Below are 10,427 nucleotides of genomic sequence, written 5' to 3'. Positions count from 1 at the left end.
ATGCATGGGAAATCTTTAGACATGTAACCAAACTATAATCCATACCAAAAAAAGACAATTATTGATTTAACCTTGACATGAAGTGTCAAGGAAACATTTTTGATGATCATTTCTGTCCAGTCCGTTCATTTTATTTCATTTAACCACAGCTGTTGTCGGGTTTTTTTGCGATAAAATACGATAAAATTTCAAATTGGAGCCTGTACTCTATCAATTCTGGCATCCAAAAACACAACAAGATGACATTTTAAGATCTTTATGTAGTGACAATAAATAGCTGACAGGCCAGGGTTGCCAGGTTTTGACAACAAAACTAGCAAAAATCGTGTTTCAGGGGGTTCGCCCAAGAAAAAATGTGTTCCGGGGGTAAAATCCGAGTTTATTTGGTGGGCTACCCTGGTAAAATTTGCATTTCAGGGGCTAGATATCACATAATTGGGGTCATTGCAACCCACGGACTTGAAAAACAACCTGCGGCAACAGTTTTAAAGTAGCCCAAATCCATGGGAAAACCGCAGACTAGCTGGTTTGTATTGGCTGCCTCCAGCTAACGGCATGACGTAATTGTGACTTTGGCACTAAAAGGGTCTATAATGGCCTTATAAGGGTCTATAAAACCACTATGAACTGTAGAAACTGCATAGCAGCAGAATATAAAACCTCTGCAAACAAATTAAGATTTTGTTTTTCTCACATCATTTTTCAGAACCATTTTGGGTCCAGGCCAATGTTTTGAATTTTGATTTTATTTCTATTTATTTTCAGTTTGTCTTTTCAATTTTAAATATATTTTGTATCAAAAACTATAAATAATATTATTTTTGGAGTCTTTTTATTTGCAGTTGCAGTCATAAATATGTATTTTAGTTTCATTCCAGCTTTACCAATTATATTTAAATAGTATAGTTTTCATTAACATTGGTTCAAATACTTTTTGGGGAATGCATATTTCTTCCATCTTTTACTGTAATAAAAATACAATAAATTGTTAAGTGCTTTCTTTAAAATGCACAAAAACCCTGTGCAAAGACCACTCCTGTCTTTATGGTTCAGAATATGACATGGCATGTGGAGAGAGAACTAGTGTGTATCTTTGCAGATGGAGTCTGTTTGCCAAACATCATTCTCAAACAGAGAGTTCATCTGAATTGTTTATGCTGCCAGATTTCCATTAAGGCAAAGGAGAACAGCATCACATTGATGGGATTGATAATACTGCAGGGAAAACATTACTAACTGTGATATAATCTCAGATATTTTAATGTAGCTAGATGGAAGGAAGGACTCTGTTTTATTTACTGTAACCAGGAAGGCCTCTTAGGAGCAATAAGCTTAATACCTTTAGCAGGACAGCATGTACTGTTCTGCTTCAGTTTGGATCAGTACCAAAAACTGAACAACTAGATTTTACATTTTTTGAAGTAAAAATGTTGCTATTGTGTTATTAAAACATTTAAGTATGTGCTTGCTTAAGAGTTTTAGAGGTTTCTAGTGCGTTCTTGGTGGTTTTAGCATGTTACTGTTGCTGGGTGTTTTTTTGGTAGGGCTGGGTAAAAAATATAGATTTTGTGATTTTAATCCATTCTCCTTTTGAAGAACCAATAATGATTTAAATCCCATGAATCGATGCTGTTTTCAGTAGATGAATTAACAAAGCTTTGAAGCACCTTCCATCTGATAATACTGAAATTTGATAATTCCCACTTCTGAAGTCGTGATTACGAGCTCATTGCATTCAAGTTTCAAAGTGGGAGGGCGTTCAAGACCAAAGTCCCATTTCATGTAATTTCACTCAGCGGCCATCTTTGAAATGCTTCTCGGGCATTCAAGTACAGCTCCTATCTCTTTGAATGGGGGAAACATCAAATTCTCCAAAGCTTTCGATTAAATTTCATATTTGAAATCACCAATGAAATCTGACAACAACAGTCTCATAAATTTTGTTTCTAAACGCTCGAATCATGACAAAAAACTATATTTTTCTGGCTGGATCAAGCTAATGTGCACGCACAGTCCTAAATGCGCGTCTCTTGTGCCTCATTTCGGAGGCGCGCGTCTGACTGTTTCTATAGAAACTGGAGCTTTTAACAGTCACTGCAGTGACGCGATGACTTTATCAATCAAGGCTTTTATTTTGAAGGCATGACTTCCGCCATATTGCGCGTTGCACTTTCTCCCATTCAAAACAATACGAGTGACACATCTTGTGTTATTCTGTAGTCTTTGTTCAAGACACGTCACTTGTATTGTTTTGCTGCTGTTAGAAGCTCTGGTTCCTATAGAAACAGTCAGACACGCGCCTCCGAAATGAGGCACAAGAGGCGCGCATTTAGGTCTGCGCATGCGCAGTAGCTTGATCCAGCTTGAAAAATACCGTTTTTTTTGTCATGAAACGAAAAAAAAAAAATAAATGTATGAGACAGTTGTTGTCAGATTTAATTGGTGATTACAAATATGACATTTAATCGAAAGCTTGGCAAACAGCTTTGGAGAATTTGATGTTTCCCCATTCAAAGAGATAGGAGCTGCCCGAGAGGCGTTTCAAAGATGGCCACTGAGTGAAATGACTTGTCTTAAAGGGACTTGTGCATTTCATGTGCATTTTTTTTTTTTTTAACCTAAACTCGGATTTAAGACAATTCCGAGAGCACGTGAAGGCAGCAAAAATTTCAATAAGCTTTGTGATTTGTTACTTTTGATATGAAACAAAGTCTCGGCTTTCAAATTCTGCACTCTAAAAAATGCTGGGTTAAATATGGACAAATCCAGGGATTGGGTTGTTTTCACTCAGCCATTTTTTTCAACCAATTTTGGATTTATTTTTTTAGCAAGCAATATAGTAATATAGTAAAAGGCATGTTTTTGCTCACCCCCAAATAGGGGCAAATTTGTGGGGTATTTTAAGCTGAAACTTGTCCAGACCAGAGACTTATATTACATCTTGTGAAATAGGTGCCCTTTAACCCAACATGCTGGGTTTGTCCATATTTAACCCAACTTGGATTGTTTTTAACCCAGCATTTTTTAGAGTGTGTCAATTTTATTACAATATTCAAACAATAAATACAGTTTTGGCGCTCTTTAATGTGTCGCGACAGTTTGCTCAGTTCAAACGAAGCGGCAGCGGATCGTGAACTGATCATCTTTTCCTCTTTACCATCGTTGAGCAAATCAACTAGCTAGTCACAACCATTTCCTGAAACTGTATTGTCGCAAACTTGTGGTTCAGTCACGTTTGTTAGTGATATCACGCATGTGGTGGAGTAATAACTTCTTTAAATGAATCCATTTGAGATCTAATTAATGCTAGATTTTCTGCTATAAATTACAGACATGACATCTGAGGACTAATTCTCATACATGTCATAAAAACAAGAAACTATGCTTCTGTTCCAACCACAAGTTTGCGATACAGTTTGCGAATGTTCGTTTGAACTGTGGTTTCGGGAAACACCAAATCGTTGAACTACGTTAGTAACAACGGAACTTGCGATGTTAGTTGGCTAACGATGCTTTTGTGAAATGCACCCCTGGATGGTTGCTAGGTAGTTGCTAATGTGTTCTGATTGGTTGTTGAGGTTGCTAATGCATTCATTTTCTCCATAAGTAAATGATTTTGAACGATAACTTTTAAAAACAGACCACTGTGAGCTACAAGGTTTTTAAACCATGGTATTTGCTTTTGCTGAAGCTGTCAGCCCGCATTATTTCAGCTTATTTTAAAAAAATAATTGTTTTAACAGCAGAATTCCTGGTGAAAAAATACATTTCCCATGATGCTGTACAGAAAATTACACCAATCAGAGAGTAGAAAAAAGCAACAAATGCCAAAATAGCTCTTTAGCTCCGCCCACTACCATGAACCACTGCGAATGACGTTATCGAGTCAATTTCCCTACGCTCTCAAAATACTGAAATGTTTGTATATATATATGTAAATGAGTTTTATATTTCTCCGTCATTTTTAATTCGATCATGCTATTCGCAATGCATCATGGGATTGTAGTTCTTTCCCTCAAAGCCATTAAGTACACAATCTTGTACCTTTGTCTTTTTGTCCGATTTTCAAAAACTTTTTTGCTTCAAATCAAAGTTTGTGGTGTTGTGATTCACCTCTTAGCTGATTAGATTGGTTCATGACTTATAACTCTTTAACAAAGAATGGAAAACATACTTCTGAAACCAGCACTGCTGAAAAAGGGGGCGGGAACTAATGCACTGTATAGCTGCTAATTAAGTAATGCTTTGTGAAGTCATATTGGGTGGAGCTGTGTAATTTAATATAATGCAAACAGATGTTATATGTTGTTCATATAGGTGAGCTACAGGGCAAATATGTACTCTGTTAATAAAAGTTTAAATAAATTTAGAATGACTGAGGACATGAGGCTTGTTTTTACTACTGTGCTCAAAAGTTAATGATCTTCTGTCGGTTATCCTGTTTGTTAAGTGTGGGGTCTGGTCATCATCACTCTCAGGATGAAGAGTAAAGCTGAAGATGTGTGGTGGTGTGTGTTGTATATTCTCTTTGAAGGACAAATGACATTATGACCTAATCTAATAAATGAATAATGTGAATATGAATCAACATATTACTGAAGCTGCTGTTTTAAGTGAGAATAATAATAATACTGATGTGCTGTCTGTCACATTTGCTCACTTCTCACTGTGACATGATGTTGCTTGACAAAAACAGAGAGGACAGAGCAAGCTATCAAGATGGAAGGCATTAAATTGTGAAAACATAAATATTTATTCTTTATTTATCTTAAGATTATACGTACTGACTTCAGACACCCATCTTCACCTTTCTAGCTTGTGCCACAAGTTCTTGTTAGAAAGCCAGGGGCATACAGCACAGCCATGTGGGAAATATCTCAGCGCTGTGACAAAGAACAGCAATCTTAGCACCGGTGTTAAAATTTGTACCTTGGATTGGTTAGTGTATGTAAGGCAGAGAGGGGCTAGATGTTACTCCAGTTATTTTTCTCAAGGTGGGTTTGTTTTTGAAAGTCAGTTTAAAGTACTTTAAAAGTCTTGACTACAAAAATGCAAATATTTCCACCATTATACGGAAAAAAAGCAGTTTGTTTAACACACATTAACATTTTGTGACAGCATTCCCTAATGGCAAATTTATATAGGGGTAAGTTGTCACATTGGAAGTCACACAATAAAACAATTATAAATTACACAAAAATTCATGAAACATCAGCATTTTCACTGTTGTTCTCCAGAAAAGAAATACAGTTCATTTAACGTGTATTGACCTTTTGTGACAACATGCCCCAATAGCATGTTAAAGTATATACACAGTATATAGGGGCAAGTTGTCTCAATAAAACCTGCCACTGAACAGCCTATTAAAGACTTTTACTTAATTTTAAACATTAAAACAATTATGAAATACAAAAAAAATGTAAAAGGCAACAAAAATATTAAACCAAGATATATTGTAATTCATAAACTGTTTAAATAATATAATTTAAAACACACGACAATGTATAACCTTTGAGAACAAATGCACACCTTAAACATAGCCAACCGTGTAAGTTGTAAAAAATAAAATACCTAATACCTCATTTCTGCAGTCAAATGTCCAGTCATGACTCCTATCAGAGCAGATGATTGTCAGCAGCATCCGTCTTCTGTGAGGATCAGAGTGAGCTGTGCGCCTGTTGCTCTCTGTGCCAGTGACTGTACATGAACTCTGTTAGTGTGTAAACGAGGGTGGGCTCTAAACACACCTAGATGAGAAGCCAGAGAACTACAGGGAACATGGTAGAACGTGTTTTTTTTCTATCTATCTATCTATCTATCTATCTATCTATCTATCTATCTATCTATCTATCTATCTATCTATCTATCTATCTATCTATCTATCTATCTATCTATCTATCTATCTATCTATCTAATTCAGTTCAATTCTAAATTGCTTTATCGGCATGACTGTAAATAATACAATATTGCTAAAGCTTGGAATAATAGAAGAAAATATTATAACAAACTTAAATAAAAAGTGTAACAAATTATAACACGTGTGACCATTTGATACTGGGGTTTGAACGAGTTCAGATTTTTTTAAGTTGACATTTATGTGATTAAAGTCGAATCGAGTCAACGTCAACTAATCGCTGATGACATCCTTAAAGGGTTAGTTCACCCAAAAATGAAAATTCTGTCATTAATTACTCACCCTCATGTCGTTCTACACCCGTAAAACCTTCGTTCATCTTCTGAACACAAATTAAGATATTTTTGATAATATCATATTGAGGCCTGCATTGTGAGCAAGTTAATTTAGACTTTTAAATGTCCAGAAAGCTACTAAAGACATATTTAAAAAGTTCATGTGACTGCAGTGGTTCAACCTTAATGTTATGAAGCAATGAGAATACTTTTTGTGCGCCAAAAAAGCAAAATAACGACTTTATTCAACAATATCTAGTGATGGGCGATTTCCAAACACTGGTTCATGAAGCTTTACGAATCTTTTGTTTCGAATCAGCGGTTCAGAGCGTGTATCAAACTGCCAAAGTCACGTGAACCATTGAAATTTTGAAACACTTATGATGTAACGAAGCCTCGTTTACTGAAATCACGTGACTTTGGCAGTTTGATACACGCTCTGAACCGCTGATTCGAAACAAAAGATTCGTAAAGCTTCATGAACCAGTGTTTGGAAATCGCCCATCACTAGATATTGTTGAATAAAGTCGTTATTTTGCTTTTTTGGCGCACAAAAAGTATTCTTGTCGCTTCATAATATTAAAGTTGAACCACTGTAGTCACATGAACTGTTTTAAAAATGTCTTTGGTAGATTTCTGGGCATCTGAAAGTGTTAATTAACTTGCTGTCAATGGAGGCCTCACTGAGACATCGGATTTCATCAAAAATATCTTAATTTGTGTTCTGAAGATGAACGAAGGTCTTACGGGTGTGGAACGACATGAGGGTGAGTAATAAATGACAGAATTTTAATTTTTGGGTGAACTAACCCTTTAATGAACAAATAAGACTCGAACACGGGGTGCCTTGTGCCAGTGTTGCTAAGTCTGCAGTTTTCCTGTGGAATTGGGTTTCCTTTACATTGTTGCCGTGTGTTGTTTTTCATGTCCGTGGGTTGAAGCGACCCCAAAAATAACATGATATTTAGCCCCTGGAATGTGATTTTTATCAGGGGACCCCTCCTGAAATCTGATTGGGCTAGTTTTGGGCTAGTTTTGAGTAGCAATTGGGCGGGTTTTGTTATGAAAACCTGGCAACCCTGCCTTGTGCACAGCTTTATTAACCCAGCCTTGTGCACAGTTTAAAGTACTTTAAAAGTCTTGACTACAAAAATGCAAATTTTCCACCATTATACAGAAAAAAAAGCAGTTTGTTTAACACACATTAACATTTTGTGACAACAGATAAACAGTCTAAATTAACTTGCTGTGCATTGGCTTCACTGAACCATCGGATTATATCAAAAATATCTTAATTTGTGTTCTGAAGATGAACAAAGGACTTACGGGTGTGGAATGACATGAGGGTGAGTAATAAATGACAGAATATTCATTTTTGGGTGAACTAACCCTTTAATGAACAAATAAGACTCGAACACGGGGTGCCTTGTGCCAGTGTTGCTAAGTCTGCAGTTTTCCTGTGGAATTGGGCTACTTTAACATTGTTGCCACGTGTTGTTTTTCATGTCCGTGGGTTGAAGCGACCACAAATAACATGATATTTAGCCCCTGGAATGTGATTTTTATCAGGGGACCCCTCCTGAAATGTGATTGGGCTAGTTTAGTGTAGCAATTGGGTGGGTTTTGTTACGAAAACCTGGCAACCCTGCCTTGTGCACAGCTTTGGCATTTGACAGAGCTGCCCACAAGCCTATTGCTCCTATATATAACAGCATATTTTTTATCAATTTTGTCTTTAGGGCGTTATATTTCTCACATATTTCTGCTCGTTCTATATCAGATACAGATAAAGTAGCACATTAAAGATTACATTTATATGAATGCATAGTGAGAGCGATTGCGTGTGAATTAATTCTGGCAGTGTCTCTCTAATAATAGTGAAGCTTTGTGTTTTAGTTAATAAAAAAAATGTATGCTAGAACTTTTCAGTTTCTAAGCTATTTTATTGATGCATCACAAAACAGTGTTGACAATACATTTCTGTGCTACTGAATCTTTCTGTGTGCGTGCAATCTGCATGTGATGTTCGAGCTATACTGTCAGTGCGTTACAATGCGGCAGTGCATTAATTTAAAACGGCGAACAAATAAGCTTTTTAAAACGTGCATTCACCTGTTCAATATCGAGCATCCAGATGGTATTATCAAACAAATCTTGTTGAGCGCTCTCGTATTTTGCATTTATTTGTCATTTTAATTGTTGGAAACAGAGAGTAAAAGTAGACTTCAAAGATTTTTTATCCTGTTGCGCCCTCTATAGGGCATGATCTGCAACTAGTCAAAGTTGAGCTTAAAGTGTCATGGCAGAGCAATAGCCTTGTTTCCACCGAAATTACCCAGAACAATTTGAACTTTTTTCCCCCAGACCTGTTGCTGTGTGCTCTAGCATGGTCTAAAGTACCATTAAGATTAGTCCAGTGACGTACTGCGCACGACTTTCCAGTTCCTGCTGGATTTTGTCCTCAGTATAGTCACCTTTATTTATATAGCGCTTTTTACAATGCAGATTGTGTCAAAGCAGCTTTACATTGATAACTGGTACATAATTTTGGCTGCACAGCAGCTCTTAAAGAATAGTGTCAATGCAGGCAGATCAGAAGCACTGTTGAATAAATGTCAAGAATACTGTTGAATATCAAATGTCAAGTCAAATGTCAAGTGTCCCCAACTAAGTAAGCCAAAGGCGACAGCGACAAGGAACCCAAACTCCATCAGGTGACATCAGGTGGCAAACAAGTGGCAAATAGGTGTTAAAATGGAGAAAAAAACCTTGGGAGAAACCAGGCTTAGTCGGGGGGGGCGATTAAGGTTGCTATCATAAGTCTGATAGGATCGCAACAATCAAAGTATTTATTTCAGTTCCATCCAGTTGAGGATCGTATTCATCACGTCGGTATGGACGGCTTGTTGAGGAACTGTGGCACTGGCTGTCGTGTTGATGCTTAAAGGTCCCGTTCTTCGTGATCCCATGTTTCAAACTTTAGTTAGTGTGTAATGTTGTTGTTAGAGTATAAATAAAATCTGTAAAATTTTAAAGCTCAAAGTTCAATGCCAAGCGAGATATTTTATTTAACAGAAGTCGCCTACATCGAACGGCCAGTTTGGACTACATCCCTCTACTTCCTTCTTTAATGACGTCACTAAAACAGTTTTTTGACTAACCTCCGCCCACAGGAATACACAAGAGTTGCGTTTGTAGAGTGTGTTTGTCGCCATGTCGTCGAAACGCTGTTATTTTCATCCCGCAGTCCAATCACCGGGTCTGATTCCGGCTCAAATTGATAGGGTAAAATTAAAGACGTTTACAATAACACTGAGCGCGTGCATCTCCAAGTTATGGTAAGAGGCGTGACCTTTCCGGGCAAGGAGCGCTAAGCTGCTGTCGAATCACAACACAGGAACCGCTGGCACAATCAGAACTCGTTACGTATTTCTGAAGGAGGGACTTCATAGAACAAGGAAGTCATCAGCCCGTTTTTATGACAGTGGAAACAGCGGTATACAGATAAGTAAATTATGTGAAAAATACTGTGTTTTTTTACACGCGAAACATGAACACATGTTATATTGCACACTATAAACACAATCAAAGCTTCAAAAAAACACGAAAAACGGGACCTTTAATAAAGCCTGAACCTCGTCGTCGGTCCATCGGTTGTATTTTTTAAACTCCATTGTTGATTTGAATAGCAAACAACTCTTACTGCACGCACCGCAACAGACTTTTAAAAGTGGTGGTTGAAATAAAAAGCTGCGTGCAGTCAACCAATCAGCATGTTCAGCGCCCAAGTCCCACCCCTGAAAGTTCCAGAACTTTAAAAAAAGTACTGCCTCGTGAGCAGGGACTTTCTGAGGAGGAAATTTTTTATCTGGAACTTCATTTAGACACTAGTCCCTGCGTTCAAAACACACCGAGTTCCTGGGGAAAGTTCCTGCTGTGGAAATGCGGCTTTAGATGCATCAAGAATTTCAGGGATCTTTTTTGCATATTAATACTCATTTGGAATTGGGCTAATTCGGCCCCTACATGCGTTATTGGGTGTTTTTCTTTGTAGTTTTAGAATCAGTTTGGGACAGTTGTGGCCTAATGGTTAGAGAATTGTACTAACAATCCGAAGGTCGTGGGTTTGAGCCTCAGTACTGGCAGGAAACGTAGGTGGGGGGAATGAATGAACAGCGTTCTCTTCCACAACTGAGGTGCTCTTGAGCAATGCACCTAACCCCCCAATCTCTCCCTGG

The sequence above is a fragment of the Megalobrama amblycephala genome, linkage group LG15 (genome assembly GCF_018812025.1).
Source record: "Megalobrama amblycephala isolate DHTTF-2021 linkage group LG15, ASM1881202v1, whole genome shotgun sequence".
NCBI classification, from domain to species: Eukaryota; Metazoa; Chordata; class Actinopteri; order Cypriniformes; family Xenocyprididae; genus Megalobrama; species Megalobrama amblycephala.
Note: the sequence above shows the minus strand (reverse complement) of the source record.